Genomic DNA, 16,701 nt, shown 5'->3' with positions numbered 1-16,701 from the left:
GGGATAGGGTTAGAGATACTTTTAGGGTTACGATTGGACCTAGGGTTAGGGTTATGTTGACGGCTAGGGATAGAGATCCGGATAGGGTTCCAATTGGACCTAGGGTTAGGCTTATGTCTAAGGCTAGGGTTAGAAATCCGGGTAGGGTTCCAATTGGACCTAGGGTTAGGGTTATGTTGAGGGCTAGGTTTAGAGATCCGGTTAGGGTTCCAATTGGTCCTAGGGTTAGGGTTATGTTGAGGGCTAGGGTTAGAGATCCGTTTAGGGTTCCGATTGGACAAAGGGGTAGGGTTATGTTGAGGGTTAGGGTTAGAGATCCGGTTAGGGTTCCGATTGGACATAGGGTTAGGATTATGTTGATGGCTAGGGTTAGAGATCCGGTTAGCGTTACTATTGCACCTAGAGTTAGGGTTATGTTGAGGGATAGGGTTAGAGATACTTTTAGGGTTACGATTGGACCTAGGGTTAGGGTTAAGTTGACGGCTAGGGATAGAGATCCGGATAGGGTTCCAATTGGACCTAGGGTTAGTCTTATGTGTAGGGCTAGGTTTAGAGGTCCAGGTAGGGTTCCATTTGGACCTAGGGTTAGGGATATGTTGAGGGCTAGTGTTAGAGATCCGGTTAGGGTTACGATTGGACCTAGGGTTAGGGATATGTTGAGGCATAGGGTTACAGATCCGTTTAGGGTTACGATTGGACCTAGGGTTAGGGTTATGTTGAGGGCTAGGGTTAGAGATCCGGATAGGGTTCCGATTGGACCTAGGGTTAGTGGTATGTTAAGGGCTAGTGTTAGAGATCCGGTTAGAGTTATTATTGGACCTAGGGTTAGGATAATGTTCAGGGCTAGGGTTAGATATCCGGTTAGGGTTCCAATTGGACCTAGGTTTAAGGTTATGTTGAGAGCGAGGGTTAGAGTTCCGGTTAGGGTTCCGATTGGACCTAGGGTTAGGGTTATGTTGAGGGCTAGGATTAGAGATCCGGTTAGGGTTCCGATTGGACCTAGGGTTAGGGTTATGTTAAGGGCTAGAGTTAGAGATCCGGTTAGGTTTCCGATTGGACCTAGGGTTAGGGTAATGTTGAGGGCTAGGGTTAGAGATCCGGTTATGGTTACGATTGGACCTAGGGTTAGGGTTATGTTGAGGGCTAAGGTTAGAGATCCGGTTAGGGATCCGATTGGACCTAGGGTTAGGGTTATGTTGAGGGCTAGGGTTAGAGATCCGGTTAGGGATACGATTGGACCTAGGTTTAGGGTTATATTGAGGGCTAGGGTTAGAGATCCGGTTTGGGTTACGATTGGAGCTAGGGTTAGGGTTATGTTGAGGGCTAGGGTTAGAGATCCGGTTAGGGATACGATTGGACCTAGGGTTAGGGTTATGTTGAGGGCTAGGGTTAGAGATCCGGTTAGAGTTCCCATTGGACCTAGGGTTAGGGTTATGTTGAGGGCTAGGGTTAGAGATCCGGTTAGGGTTCCGATTGGACCTAGGATTAGGGTTATGAGGAGGGCTAGGGTTAGAGATCCGGCTAGGGTTCCGATTGGACCTAAGGTTAGGGTAATGTTGAGGGCTAGGGTTAGAGATCCGGTTATGTTTACGATTGGACCTAGCGTTAGGGTTATTTTGAGGGCTAGGGTTAGAGATCCGGTTAGGGTTCCGATTGGACCTAGGGTTAGGGTTATGTTGAGGGCTAGGGTTAGAGATCCGGTTAGGGATACGATTGGACCTAGGGTTAGGGTTATGTTGAGGGCTAGGGTTAGAGATCCGGTTAGGGTTCCGATTGGACCTAGGTTTAGGGTTATGTTGAGAGCGAGGGTTAGAGTTCCGGTTAGGGTTCCGATTGGACCTAGGGTTAGGGTTATGTTGAGGGCTAGGATTAGAGATCCGTTTAGGGTTCCGATTGGTCCTAGGTTTAGGGTTATGTTGAGGGCTAGGGTTAGAGATCCGGTTAGGGTTCCGATTGTTCCTAGGGTTAGGGTTATGTTGAGGGCTAGGGTTAGAGATCCGGTTAGGGTTCCGATTGGACCTAGGGTTAGGGTTATGTTGAGGTCTCTGTTAGAGATCCGGTTAGGGTTACGATTGGACCTAGGGTTAGGGTTATGTTGAGGGCTAGGGTTAGAGATCCGGTTAGGGTTACGATTGGACCTAGGGTTAGGGTTATGTTGAGGTCTCGGTTAGAGATCCGGTTAGGGTTACGATTGGACCTAGGGTTAGGGTTATGTTGAGGGCTAGGGTTAGAGATCCGGTTAGGGTTCCGATTGGACCTAGGGTTAGGGTTATGTTGAGGTCTAGGTTAGAGATCCGGTTAGGGTTACGATTGGACCTAGGGTTAGGGTTATGTTGAGGGCTAGGGTTAGAGATCCGGTTAGGGTTCCGATTGGATCTAGGGTTAGGGTTATGTTGAGGGCTAGGGTTAGACATCCGGTTAGGGTTCCGATTGGACCTAGGGTTAGGGTAATGTTGAGGGCCAGGTTTAGAGATCCGGTTATGGTTACGATTGGACCTAGGGTTAGGGTTATGTTGAGGGCTAAGGTTAGAGATCCGGTTAGGGATCCGATTGGACCTAGGGTTAGGGTTATGTTGAGGGCTAGGGTTAGAGATCCGGTTAGGGTTCCGATTGGACCTAGGGTTAGGGTTATGTTGAGGGCTAGGGTTAGAGATCCGGTTAGGGTTACGATTGGACCTAGGGTTAGGGTTATGTTGAGGGCTAGGGTTAGAGATCCGGTTAGGGTTCCCATTGGACCTAGGGTTAGGGTTATGTTGAGGGCCAGGGTTAGAGATCCTGTTAGGGTTCCGATTGGACATAGGGGTAGGGTTATGTTGAGGGCTAGGGTTAGAGATCCGGTTAGGGTTCCGATTGGACCTAGGGTTAGGGTTATGTTGACGGCTAGGTTTAGAGATCCGGTTAGGGTTCCGATTGGACCTAGTGTTAGGGTTATGTTGAGGGATAGGGTTAGAGATACTTTTAGGGTTACGACTGGACCTAGGGTTAGGATTACGTTGAGGACTAGGGTTAGAGATCCTGGTAGGGTTCCGATTGGACCTTGGGTTAGGGTTATGTTGAGAGCGAGGGTTAGAGTTCCGGTTAGGGTTCCGATTGGACCTAGGGTTAGGGTTATGTTAAGGGCTAGGGTTAGAGATCCGGTTAGGTTTCCGATTAGACCTAGGATTAGGGTAATGTTGAGGGCTAGGGTTAGAGATCCGGTTATGGTTACGATTGGACCTAGGGTTAGGGTTATGTTGACGGCTAAGGTTAGAGATCCGGTTAGGGATCCGATTGGACCTAGGGTTAGGGTTATGTTGAGGGCTAGGGTTAGAGATCTGGTTAGGGATACGATTGGACCTAGGTTTAGGGTTATGTTGAGGGCTAGGGTTAGAGATCCGGTTTGGGTTACGATTGGAGCTAGGGTTAGGGTTATGTTGAGGGCTACGGTTAGAGATCCGGTTAGGGATACGATTGGACCTAGGGTTAGGGTTATGTTGAGGGCTAGGGTTAGAGATCCGGTTAGAGTTCCCATTGGACCTAGGGTTAGGGTTATGTTGAGGGCTAGGGTTCGAGATCCGGTTAGGGTTCCGATTGGACCTAAGGTTAGGGTAATGTTGAGGGCTAGGGTTAGAGATCCGGTTATGGTTACGATTGGACCTAGCGTTAGGGTTATTTTGAGGGCTAGGGTTAGAGATCCGGTTAGGGTTCCGATTGGTCCTAGGGTTAGGGTTATGTTGAGGGCTAGGGTTAGAGATCCGGTTAGGGTTCCGATTGGACCTAGGGTTAGGGTTATGTTGAGGGCTAGGGTTCGAGATCCGGTTAGGGTTCCGATTGGACCTAGGGTTAGGGTTATGTTGAGGGCTAGGGTTAGAGATCCGGTTAGGGTTCCGATTGTACCTAGGGTTAGGGTTATGTTGAGGGATAGGGTTAGAGATACTTTTAGGGTTACGACTGGACCTAGGGTTAGGATTACGTTGAGGAATAGGGTTAGAGATCCGGTTAGGGTTCCGATTGGACCTAGGTTTAGGGTTATGTTGAGAGCGAGGGTTAGAGTTCCGGTTAGGGTTCCGATTGGACCTAGGGTTAGGGTTATGTTGAGGGCTAGGATTAGAGATCCGTTTAGGGTTCCGATTGGACCTAGGTTTAGGGTTATGTTGAGGGCTAGGGTTAGAGATCCGGTTAGGGTTCCGATTGTTCCTAGGGTTAGGGTTATGTTGAGGGCTAGGGTTAGAGATCCGGTTAGGGTTCCGATTGGACCTAGGGTTAGGGTTATGTTGAGGTCTCTGTTAGAGATCCGGTTAGGGTTACGATTGGACCTAGGGTTAGGGTTATGTTGAGGGCTAGGGTTAGAGATCCGGTTAGGGTTACGATTGGACCTAGGGTTAGGGTTATGTTGAGGTCTCGGTTAGAGATCCGGTTAGGGTTACGATTGGACCTAGGGTTAGGGTTATGTTGAGGGCTAGGGTTAGAGATCCGGTTAGGGTTCCGATTGGACCTAGGGTTAGGGTTATGTTGAGGTCTAGGTTAGAGATCCGGTTAGGGTTACGATTGGACCTAGGGTTAGGGTTATGTTGAGGGCTAGGGTTAGAGATCCGGTTAGGGTTCCGATTGGATCTAGGGTTAGGGTTATGTTGAGGGCTAGGGTTAGACATCCGGTTAGGGTTCCGATTGGACCTAGGGTTAGGGTAATGTTGAGGGCCAGGTTTAGAGATCCGGTTATGGTTACGATTGGACCTAGGGTTAGGGTTATGTTGAGGGCTAAGGTTAGAGATCCGGTTAGGGATCCGATTGGACCTAGGGTTAGGGTTATGTTGAGGGCTAGGGTTAGAGATCCGGTTAGGGTTCCGATTGGACCTAGGGTTAGGGTTATGTTGAGGGCTAGGGTTAGAGATCCGGTTAGGGTTACGATTGGACCTAGGGTTAGGGTTATGTTGAGGGCTAGGGTTAGAGATCCGGTTAGGGTTCCCATTGGACCTAGGGTTAGGGTTATGTTGAGGGCCAGGGTTAGAGATCCTGTTAGGGTTCCGATTGGACATAGGGGTAGGGTTATGTTGAGGGCTAGGGTTAGAGATCCGGTTAGGGTTCCGATTGGACCTAGGGTTAGGGTTATGTTGACGGCTAGGTTTAGAGATCCGGTTAGGGTTCCGATTGGACCTAGTGTTAGGGTTATGTTGAGGGATAGGGTTAGAGATACTTTTAGGGTTACGACTGGACCTAGGGTTAGGATTACGTTGAGGACTAGGGTTAGAGATCCTGGTAGGGTTCCGATTGGACCTAGGGTTAGGGTTATGTTGAGAGCGAGGGTTAGAGTTCCGGTTAGGGTTCCGATTGGACCTAGGGTTAGGGTTATGTTAAGGGCTAGGGTTAGAGATCCGGTTAGGTTTCCGATTAGACCTAGGATTAGGGTAATGTTGAGGGCTAGGGTTAGAGATCCGGTTATGGTTACGATTGGACCTAGGGTTAGGGTTATGTTGACGGCTAAGGTTAGAGATCCGGTTAGGGATCCGATTGGACCTAGGGTTAGGGTTATGTTGAGGGCTAGGGTTAGAGATCTGGTTAGGGATACGATTGGACCTAGGTTTAGGGTTATGTTGAGGGCTAGGGTTAGAGATCCGGTTTGGGTTACGATTGGAGCTAGGGTTAGGGTTATGTTGAGGGCTACGGTTAGAGATCCGGTTAGGGATACGATTGGACTTAGGGTTAGGGTTATGTTGAGGGCTAGGGTTAGAGATCCGGTTAGAGTTCCCATTGGACCTAGGGTTAGGGTTATGTTGAGGGCTAGGGTTCGAGATCCGGTTAGGGTTCCGATTGGACCTAAGGTTAGGGTAATGTTGAGGGCTAGGGTTAGAGATCCGGTTATGGTTACGATTGGACCTAGCGTTAGGGTTATTTTGAGGGCTAGGGTTAGAGATCCGGTTAGGGTTCCGATTGGTCCTAGGGTTAGGGTTATGTTGAGGGCTAGGGTTAGAGATCCGGTTAGGGTTCCGATTGGACCTAGGGTTAGGGTTATGTTGAGGGCTAGGGTTCGAGATCCGGTTAGGGTTACGATTGAACCTAGGGTTACAGTTATGTTGAGGGCTAGGGTTAGAGATCCGGTTAGGGTTCCGATTGGACCTAGGGTTAGGGTTATGTTGAGGGCTAGGGTTAGAGATCCGGTTAGGGTTCCAATTGGACCTAAGGGTAGGGTTATGTTGAGGGCTAGGGTTAGAGATCCGGTTAGGGTTCCGATTGGACCTAGGGTTAGGGTTATGTTGAGGACTAGGGTTAGAGATCCGGTTAGGGTTCCGATTGGACCTAGGGTTAGGGTTATGTTGAGGGATAGGGTTAGAGATACTTTTAGGGTTACGATTGGACCTAGGGTTAGGGTTACGTTGAGGACTTGGGTTAGAGATCCGGTTAGGGTTCCGATTGGACCTAGGGTTAGGGTTATGTTGAGGGCTAGGGTTAGAGATCCGGTCATGGTTACGATTGGACCTAGGGTTAGGGTTATGTTGAGCGCTAGGGTTAGAGATCCGGTTAGGGTTCCGATTGGACCTAGGGTTAGGGTTATGTTGAGGGCTAGGGTTAGAGATCCGGTTAGGGTTCCGATTGTACCTAGGGTTAGGGTTATGTTGAGGGATAGGGTTAGAGATACTTTTAGGGTTACGACTGGACCTAGGGTTAGGATTACGTTGAGGAATAGGGTTAGAGATCCTGTTAGGGTTCCGATTGGACCTAGGGTTAGGGTTATGTTGAGAGCGAGGGTTAGAGTTCCGGTTAGGGTTCCGATTGGACCTAGGGTTAGGGTTATGTTAAGGGCTAGGGTTAGAGATCCGATTAGGTTTTCGATTGGACCTAGGATTAGGGTAATGTTGAGGTCTAGGGTTAGAGATCCGGTTATGGTTACGATTGGACCTAGGGTTAGGGTTATGTTGAGGGCTAAGGTTAGAGATCCGGTTAGGGATCCGATTGGACCTAGGGTTAGGGTTATGTTGAGGGCTAGGGTTAGAGATCCGGTTAGGGTTCCGATTGGACCTAGGGTTAGGGTTATGTTGAGGGCTAGGGTGAGAGATCCGGTTAGCGTTACTATTGCACCTAGGGTTAGTGTTATGTTGAGGGATAGGGTTAGAGATACTTTTAGGGTTACGATTGGACCTAGGGTTAGGGTTATGTTGACGGCTAGGGATAGAGATCCGGATAGGGTTCCAATTGGACCTAGGGTTAGGCTTATGTCTAAGGCTAGGGTTAGAAATCCGGGTAGGGTTCCAATTGGACCTAGGGTTAGGGTTATGTTGAGGGCTAGGTTTAGAGATCCGGTTAGGGTTCCGATTGGTCCTAGGGTTAGGGTTATGTTGAGGGCTAGGGTTAGAGATCCGTTTAGGGTTCCGATTGGACATAGGGGTAGGGTTATGTTGAGGGTTAGGGTTAGAGATCCGGTTAGGGTTCCGATTGGACATAGGGTTAGGATTATGTTGATGGCTAGGGTTAGAGATCCGGTTAGCGTTACTATTGCACCTAGAGTTAGGGTTATGTTGAGGGATAGGGTTAGAGATACTTTTAGGGTTACGATTGGACCTAGGGTTAGGGTTAAGTTGACGGCTAGGGATAGAGATCCGGATAGGGTTCCAATTGGACCTAGGGTTAGTCTTATGTGTAGGGCTAGGTTTAGAGGTCCAGGTAGGGTTCCATTTGGACCTAGGGTTAGGGATATGTTGAGGGCTAGTGTTAGAGATCCGGTTAGGGTTACGATTGGACCTAGGGTTAGGGATATGTTGAGGCATAGGGTTACAGATCCGTTTAGGGTTACGATTGGACCTAGGGTTAGGGTTATGTTGAGGGCTAGGGTTAGAGATCCGGATAGGGTTCCGATTGGACCTAGGGTTAGTGGTATGTTAAGGGCTAGTGTTAGAGATCCGGTTAGAGTTATTATTGGACCTAGGGTTAGGATAATGTTCAGGGCTAGGGTTAGATATCCGGTTAGGGTTCCAATTGGACCTAGGTTTAAGGTTATGTTGAGAGCGAGGGTTAGAGTTCCGGTTAGGGTTCCGATTGGACCTAGGGTTAGGGTTATGTTGAGGGCTAGGATTAGAGATCCGGTTAGGGTTCCGATTGGACCTAGGTTTAGGGTTATGTTGAGAGCGAGGGTTAGAGTTCCGGTTAGGGTTCCGATTGGACCTAGGGTTAGGGTTATGTTGAGGGCTAGGATTAGAGATCCGTTTAGGGTTCCGATTGGACCTAGGTTTAGGGTTATGTTGAGGGCTAGGGTTAGAGATCCGGTTAGGGTTCTGATTGGACCTAGGGTTAGGGTTATGTTGAGGGCGAGGGTTAGAGATCCGGTTAGGGTTCCGATTGGACCTAGGGTTAGGGTTATGTTGAGGTCTCGGTTAGAGATCCGGTTAGGGTTACGATTGGACCTAGGGTTAGGGTTATGTTGAGGGCTAGGGTTAGAGATCCGGTTAGGGTTACGATTGGACCTAGGGTTAGGGTTATGTTGAGGTCTCGGTTAGAGATCAGGTTAGGGTTACGATTGGACCTAGGGTTAGGGTTATGTTGAGGGCTAGGGTTAGAGATCCGGTTAGGGTTCCGATTGGACCTAGGGTTAGGGTTATGTTGAGGTCTCGGTTAGAGATCCGGTTAGGGTTCCGATTGGACCTAGGGTTAGGGTTATGTTGAGGGCTAGGATTAGAGATCCGTTTAGGGTTCCGATTGGACCTAGGTTTAGGGTTATGTTGAGGGCTAGGGTTAGAGATCCGGTTAGGGTTCCGATTGTTCCTAGGGTTAGGGTTATGTTGAGGGCTAGGGTTAGAGATCCGGTTAGGGTTCCGATTGGACCTAGGGTTAGGGTTATGTTGAGGTCTCGGTTAGAGATCCGATTAGGGTTACGATTGGACCTAGGGTTAGGGTTATGTTGAGGGCTAGGGTTAGAGATCCGGTTAGGGTTACGATTGGACCTAGGGTTAGGGTTATGTTGAGGTCTCGGTTAGAGATCCGGTTAGGGTTACGATTGGACCTAGGGTTAGGGTTATGTTGAGGGCTAGGGTTAGAGATCCGGTTAGGGTTCCGATTGGACCTAGGGTTAGGGTTATGTTGAGGTCTAGGTTAGAGTTCCGGTTAGGGTTACGATTGGACCTAGGGTTAGGGTTATGTTGAGGGCTAGGGTTAGAGATCCGGTTAGGGTTCCGATTGGATCTAGGGTTAGGGTTATGTTGAGGGCTAGGGTTAGACATCCGGTTAGGGTTCCGATTGGACCTAGGGTTAGGGTAATGTTGAGGGCCAGGTTTAGAGATCCGGTTATGGTTACGATTGGACCTAGGGTTAGGGTAATGTTGAGGGCTAAGGTTAGAGATCCGGTTAGGGATCCGATTGGACCTAGGGTTAGGGTTATGTTGAGGGCTAGGGTTAGAGATCCGGTTAGGGTTCCGATTGGACCTAGGGTTAGGGTTATGTTGAGGGCTAGGGTTAGAGATCCGGTTAGGGTTACGATTGGACCTAGGGTTAGGGTTATGTTGAGGGCTAGGGTTAGAGATCCGGTTAGGGTTCCCATTGGACCTAGGGTTAGGGTTATGTTGAGGGCCAGGGTTAGAGATCCTGTTAGGGTTCCGATTGGACATAGGGGTAGGGTTATGTTGAGGGCTAGGGTTAGAGATCCGGTTAGGGTTCCGATTGGACCTAGGGTTAGGGTTATGTTGACGGCTAGGTTTAGAGATCCGGTTAGGGTTCCGATTGGACATAGTGTTAGGGTTATGTTGAGGGATAGGGTTAGAGATACTTTTAGGGTTACGACTGGACCTAGGGTTAGGATTACGTTGAGGACTAGGGTTAGAGATCCTGTTAGGGTTCCGATTGGACCTAGGGTTAGGGTTATGTTGAGAGCGAGGGTTAGAGTTCCGGTTAGGGTTCCGATTGGACCTAGGGTTAGGGTTATGTTAAGGGCTAGGGTTAGAGATCCGGTTAGGTTTCCGATTGGACCTAGGATTAGGGTAATGTTGAGGGCTAGGGTTAGAGATCCGGTTATGGTTACGATTGGACCTAGGGTTAGGGTTATGTTGAGGGCTAAGGTTAGAGATCCGGTTAGGGATCCGATTGGACCTAGGGTTAGGGTTATGTTGAGGGCTAGGGTTAGAGATCTGGTTAGGGATACGATTGGACCTAGGTTTAGGGTTATGTTGAGGGCTAGGGTTAGAGATCCGGTTTGGGTTACGATTGGAGCTAGGGTTAGGGTTATGTTGAGGGCTACGGTTAGAGATCCGGTTAGGGATACGATTCGACCTAGGGTTAGGGTTATGTTGAGGGCTAGGGTTAGAGATCCGGTTAGAGTTCCCATTGGACCTAGGGTTAGGGTTATGTTGAGGGCTAGGGTTCGAGATCCGGTTAGGGTTCCGATTGGACCTAAGGTTAGGGTAATGTTGAGGGCTAGGGTTAGAGATCCGGTTATGGTTACGATTGGACCTAGCGTTAGGGTTATTTTGAGGGCTAGGGTTAGAGATCCGGTTAGGGTTCCGATTGGACCTAGGGTTAGGGTTATGTTGAGGGCTAGGGTTAGAGATCCGGTTAGGGTTCCGATTGGACCTAGGGTTAGGGTTATGTTGAGGGCTAGGGTTCGAGATCCGGTTAGGGTTACGATTGGACCTAGGGTTACAGTTATGTTGAGGGCTAGGGTTAGAGATCCGGTTAGGGTTCCGATTGGACCTAGGGTTAGGGTTATGTTGAGGGCTAGGGTTAGAGATCCGGTTAGGGTTCCAATTGGACCTAAGGGTAGGGTTATGTTGAGGGCTAGGGTTAGAGATCCGGTTAGGGTTCCGATTGGACCTAGGGTTAGGGTTATGTTGAGGACTAGGGTTAGAGATCCGGTTAGGGTTCCGATTGGACCTAGGGTTAGGGTTATGTTGAGGGATAGGGTTAGAGATACTTTTAGGGTTACGATTGGACCTAGGGTTAGGGTTACGTTGAGGACTTGGGTTAGAGATCCGGTTAGGGTTCCGATTGGACCTAGGGTTAGGGTTATGTTGAGGGCTAGGGTTAGAGATCCGGTCATGGTTACGATTGGACCTAGGGTTAGGGTTATGTTGAGCGCTAGGGTTAGAGATCCGGTTAGGGTTCCGATTGGACCTAGGGTTAGGGTTATGTTGAGGGCTAGGGTTAGAGATCCGGTTAGGGTTCCGATTGTACCTAGGGTTAGGGTTATGTTGAGGGATAGGGTTAGAGATACTTTTAGGGTTACGACTGGACCTAGGGTTAGGATTACGTTGAGGAATAGGGTTAGAGATCCTGTTAGGGTTCCGATTGGACCTAGGGTTAGGGTTATGTTGAGAGCGAGGGTTAGAGTTCCGGTTAGGGTTCCGATTGGACCTAGGGTTAGGGTTATGTTAAGGGCTAGGGTTAGAGATCCGATTAGGTTTCCGATTGGACCTAGGATTAGGGTAATGTTGAGGTCTAGGGTTAGAGATCCGGTTATGGTTACGATTGGACCTAGGGTTAGGGTTATGTTGAGGGCTAAGGTTAGAGATCCGGTTAGGGATCCGATTGGACCTAGGGTTAGGGTTATGTTGAGGGCTAGGGTTAGAGATCCGGTTAGGGTTCCGATTGGACCTAGGGTTAGGGTTATGTTGAGGGCTAGGGTGAGAGATCCGGTTAGCGTTACTATTGCACCTAGGGTTAGTGTTATGTTGAGGGATAGGGTTAGAGATACTTTTAGGGTTACGATTGGACCTAGGCTTAGGGTTATGTTGACGGCTAGGGATAGAGATCCGGATAGGGTTCCAATTGGACCTAGGGTTAGGCTTATGTCTAAGGCTAGGGTTAGAAATCCGGGTAGGGTTCCAATTGGACCTAGGGTTAGGGTTATGTTGAGGGCTAGGTTTAGAGATCCGGTTAGGGTTCCGATTGATCCTAGGGTTAGGGTTATTTTGAGGGCTAGGGTTAGAGATCCGTTTAGGGTTCCGATTGGACATAGGGGTAGGGTTATGTTGAGGGTTAGGGTTAGAGATCCGGTTAGGGTTCCGATTGGACATAGGGTTAGGATTATGTTGATGGCTAGGGTTAGAGATCCGGTTAGCGTTACTATTGCACCTAGAGTTAGGGTTATGTTGAGGGATAGGGTTAGAGATACTTTTAGGGTTACGATTGGACCTAGGGTTAGGGTTAAGTTGACGGCTAGGGATAGAGATCCGGATAGGGTTCCAATTGGACCTAGGGTTAGTCTTATGTGTAGGGCTAGGTTTAGAGGTCCAGGTAGGGTTCCATTTCGACCTAGGGTTAGGGATATGTTGAGGGCTAGTGTTAGAGATCCGGTTAGGGTTACGATTGGACCTAGGGTTAGGGATATGTTGAGGCATAGGGTTACAGATCCGTTTAGGGTTACGATTGGACCTAGGGTTAGGGTTATGTTGAGGGCTAGGGTTAGAGATCCGGATAGGATTCCGATTGGACCTAGGGTTAGTGGTATGTTAAGGGCTAGTGTTAGAGATCCGGTTAGGGTTACTATTGGACCTAGGGTTAGGATAATGTTCAGGGCTAGGGTTAGATATCCGGTTAGGGTTCCAATTGGACCTAGGTTTAGGGTTATGTTGAGAGCGAGGGTTAGAGTTCCGGTTAGGGTTCCGATTGGACCTAGGGTTAGGGTTATGTTGAGGGCTAGGATTAGAGATCCGTTTAGGGTTCCGATTGGACCTAGGGTTAGGGTTATGTTGAGGGCTAGGGTTAGAGATCCGGTTAGGGATACGATTGGACCTAGGGTTAGGGTTATGTTGAGGGCTAGGGTTAGAGATCCGGTTAGGGTTCCGATTGGACCTAGGTTTAGGGTTATGTTGAGAGCGAGGGTTAGAGTTCCGGTTAGGGTTCCGATTGGACCTAGGGTTAGGGTTATGTTGAGGGCTAGGATTAGAGATCCGTTTAGGGTTCCGATTGGACCTAGGTTTAGGGTTATGTTGAGGGCTAGGGTTAGAGATCCGGTTAGGGTTCTGATTGGACCTAGGGTTAGGGTTATGTTGAGGGCGAGGGTTAGAGATCCGGTTAGGGTTCCGATTGGACCTAGGGTTAGGGTTATGTTGAGGTCTCGGTTAGAGATCCGGTTAGGGTTACGATTGGACCTAGGGTTAGGGTTATGTTGAGGGCTAGGGTTAGAGATCCGGTTAGGGTTACGATTGGACCTAGGGTTAGGGTTATGTTGAGGTCTCGGTTAGAGATCAGGTTAGGGTTACGATTGGACCTAGGGTTAGGGTTATGTTGAGGGCTAGGGTTAGAGATCCGGTTAGGGTTCCGATTGGACCTAGGGTTAGGGTTATGTTGAGGTCTCGGTTAGAGATCCGGTTAGGGTTACGATTGGACCTAGGGTTAGGGTTATGTTGAGGGCTAGGGTTAGAGATCCGGTTAGGGTTCCGATTGGACCTAGGGTTAGGTTTATGTTGAGGGCTATGGTTAGACATCCGGTTAGGGTTCCGATTGGACCTAGGGTTAGGGTAATGTTGAGGGCCAGGGTTAGAGATCCGGTTATGGTTACGATTGGACCTAGGGTTAGGGTTATGTTGAGGGCTAAGGTTAGAGATCCGGTTAGGGATCCGATTGGACCTAGGGTTAGGGTTATGTTGAGGGCTAGGGTTAGTGATCCGGTTAGAGTTCCGATTGGACCTAGGGTTAGGGTTATGTTGAGGGCTAGGGTTAGAGATCCGGTTAGGGTTACGATTGGACCTAGGGTTAGGGTTATGTTGAGGGCTAGGGTTAGAGATCAGGTTAGGGTTCCAATTGGACCTAGGGTTAGGGTTATGTTGAGGGCTAGGGTTAGAGATCCTGTTAGGGTTCCGATTGGACATAGGGGTAGGGTTATGTTGAGGGCTAGGGTTAGAGATCCGGTTAGGGTTCAGATTGGACCTAGGGTTAGGGTTATGTTGACGGCTAGGTTTAGAGATCCGGTTAGGGTTCCGATTGGACCTAGTGTTAGGGTTATGTTGAGGGATAGGGTTAGAGATACTTTTAGGGTTACGACTGGACCTAGGGTTAGCATTACGTTGAGGACTAGGGTTAGAGATCCTGTTAGGGTTCCGATTGGACCTAGGGTTAGGGTTATGTTGAGAGGGAGGGATAGAGTTCCGGTTAGGGTTCCGATTCGACCTAGGGTTAGGGTTATGTTAAGGGCTAGGGTTAGAGATCCGGTTAGGTTTCCGATTGGACCTAGGGTTAGGGTAATGTTGAGGGCTAGGGTTAGAGATCCGGTTATGGTTACGATTGGACCTAGGGTTAGGGTTATGTTGAGGGCTAGGATTAGAGATCCGTTTAGGGTTCCGATTGGACCTAGGGTTAGGGTAATGTTGAGGGCTAGGGTTAGAGATCCGGTTATGGTTACGATTGGACCTAGGGTTAGGGTTATGTTGAGGGCTAGGATTAGAGATCCGTTTAGGGTTCCTATTGTTCCTAGGGTTAGGGTTATGTTGAGGGCTAGGGTTAGAGATCCGGTTAGGGTTCCGATTGGACCTAGGGTTAGGGTTATGTTGAGGTCTCGGTTAGAGATCCGGTTAGGGTTACGATTGGACCTAGGGTTAGGGTTATGTTGAGGGCTAGGGTTAGAGATCCGGTTAGGGTTACGATTGGACCTAGGGTTAGGGTTATGTTGAGGTCTCGGTTAGAGATCCGGTTAGGGTTACGATTGGACCTAGGGTTAGGGTTATGTTGAGGGCTAGGGTTAGAGATCCGGTTAGGGTTCCGATTGGACCTAGGGTTAGGGTTATGTTGAGGTCTAGGTTAGAGTTCCGGTTAGGGTTACGATTGGACCTAGGGTTAGGGTTATGTTGAGGGCTAGGGTTAGAGATCCGGTTAGGGTTCCGATTGGATCTAGGGTTAGGGTTATGTTGAGGGCTAGGGTTAGACATCCGGTTAGGGTTCCGATTGGACCTAGGGTTAGGGTAATGTTGAGGGCCAGGTTTAGAGATCCGGTTATGGTTACGATTGGACCTAGGGTTAGGGTTATGTTGAGGGCTAAGGTTAGAGATCCGGTTAGGGATCCGATTGGACCTAGGGTTAGGGTTATGTTGAGGGCTAGGGTTAGAGATCCGGTTAGGGTTCCGATTGGACCTAGCGTTAGGGTTATGTTGAGGGCTAGGGTTAGAGATCCGGTTAGGGTTACGATTGGACCTAGGGTTAGGGTTATGTTGAGGGCTAGGGTTAGAGATCCGGTTAGGGTTCCCATTGGACCTAGGGTTAGGGTTATGTTGAGGGCCAGGGTTAGAGATCCTGTTAGGGTTCCGATTGGACATAGGGGTAGGGTTATGTTGAGGGCTAGGGTTAGAGATCCGGTTAGGGTTCCGATTGGACCTAGGGTTAGGGTTATGTTGACGGCTAGGTTTAGAGATCCGGTTAGGGTTCCGATTGGACCTAGTGTTAGGGTTATGTTGAGGGATAGGGTTAGAGATACTTTTAGGGTTACGACTGGACCTAGGGTTAGGATTACGTTGAGGACTAGGGTTAGAGATCCTGTTAGGGTTCCGATTGGACCTAGGGTTAGGGTTATGTTGAGAGCGAGGGTTAGAGTTCCGGTTAGGGTTCCGATTGGACCTAGGGTTAGGGTTATGTTAAGGGCTAGGGTTAGAGATCCGGTTAGGTTTCCGATTGGACCTAGGATTAGGGTAATGTTGAGGGCTAGGGTTAGAGATCCGGTTATGGTTACGATTGGACCTAGGGTTAGGGTTATGTTGAGGGCTAAGGTTAGAGATCCGGTTAGGGATCCGATTGGACCTAGGGTTAGGGTTATGTTGAGGGCTAGGGTTAGAGATCTGGTTAGGGATACGATTGGACCTAGGTTTAGGGTTATGTTGAGGGCTAGGGTTAGAGATCCGGTTTGGGTTACGATTGGAGCTAGGGTTAGGGTTATGTTGAGGGCTACGGTTAGAGATCCGGTTAGGGATACGATTGGACCTAGGGTTAGGGTTATGTTGAGGGCTAGGGTTAGAGATCCGGTTAGAGTTCCCATTGGACCTAGGGTTAGGGTTATGTTGAGGGCTAGGGTTCGAGATCCGCTTAGGGTTCCGATTGGACCTAAGGTTAGGGTAATGTTGAGGGCTAGGGTTAGAGATCCGGTTATGGTTACGATTGGACCTAGCGTTAGGGTTATTTTGAGGGCTAGGGTTAGAGATCCGGTTATGGTTCCGATTGGACCTAGGGTTAGGGTTATGTTGAGGGCTAGGGTTAGAGATCCGGTTAGGGTTACGATTGGACCTAGGGTTACAGTTATGTTGAGGGCTAGGGTTAGAGATCCGGTTAGGGTTCCGATTGGACCTAGGGTTAGGGTTATGTTGAGGGCTAGGGTTAGAGATCCGGTTAGGGTTACGATTGGACCTAGGGTTACAGTTATGTTGAGGGCTAGGATTAGAGATCCGGTTAGGGTTCCGATTGGACCTAGGGTTAGGGTTATGTTGAGGGCTAGGGTTCGAGATCCGGTTAGGGTTACGATTGGACCTAGGGTTACAGTTATGTTGAGGGCTAGGGTTAGAGATCCGGTTAGGGTTCCGATTGGACCTAGGGTTAGGGTTATGTTGAGGGCTAGGGTTAGAGATCCGGTTAGGGTTCCAATTGGACCTAAGGGTAGGGTTATGTTGAGGGCTAGGGTTAGAGATCCGGTTAGGGTTCCGATTGGACCTAGGGTTAGGGTTATGTTGAGGACTAGGGTTAGAGATCCGGTTAGGGTTCCGATTGGACCTAGGGTTAGGGTTATGTTGAGGGATAGGGTTAGAGATACTTTTAGGGTTACGATTGGAC

This window comes from Miniopterus natalensis, chromosome 14 (assembly GCF_054644295.1).
Source record: "Miniopterus natalensis isolate mMinNat1 chromosome 14, mMinNat1.hap1, whole genome shotgun sequence".
NCBI lineage: Eukaryota > Metazoa > Chordata > Mammalia > Chiroptera > Miniopteridae > Miniopterus > Miniopterus natalensis.
The sequence above is the reverse complement of the archived record's forward strand: the minus strand, read 5'-3'. Positions refer to the sequence as shown.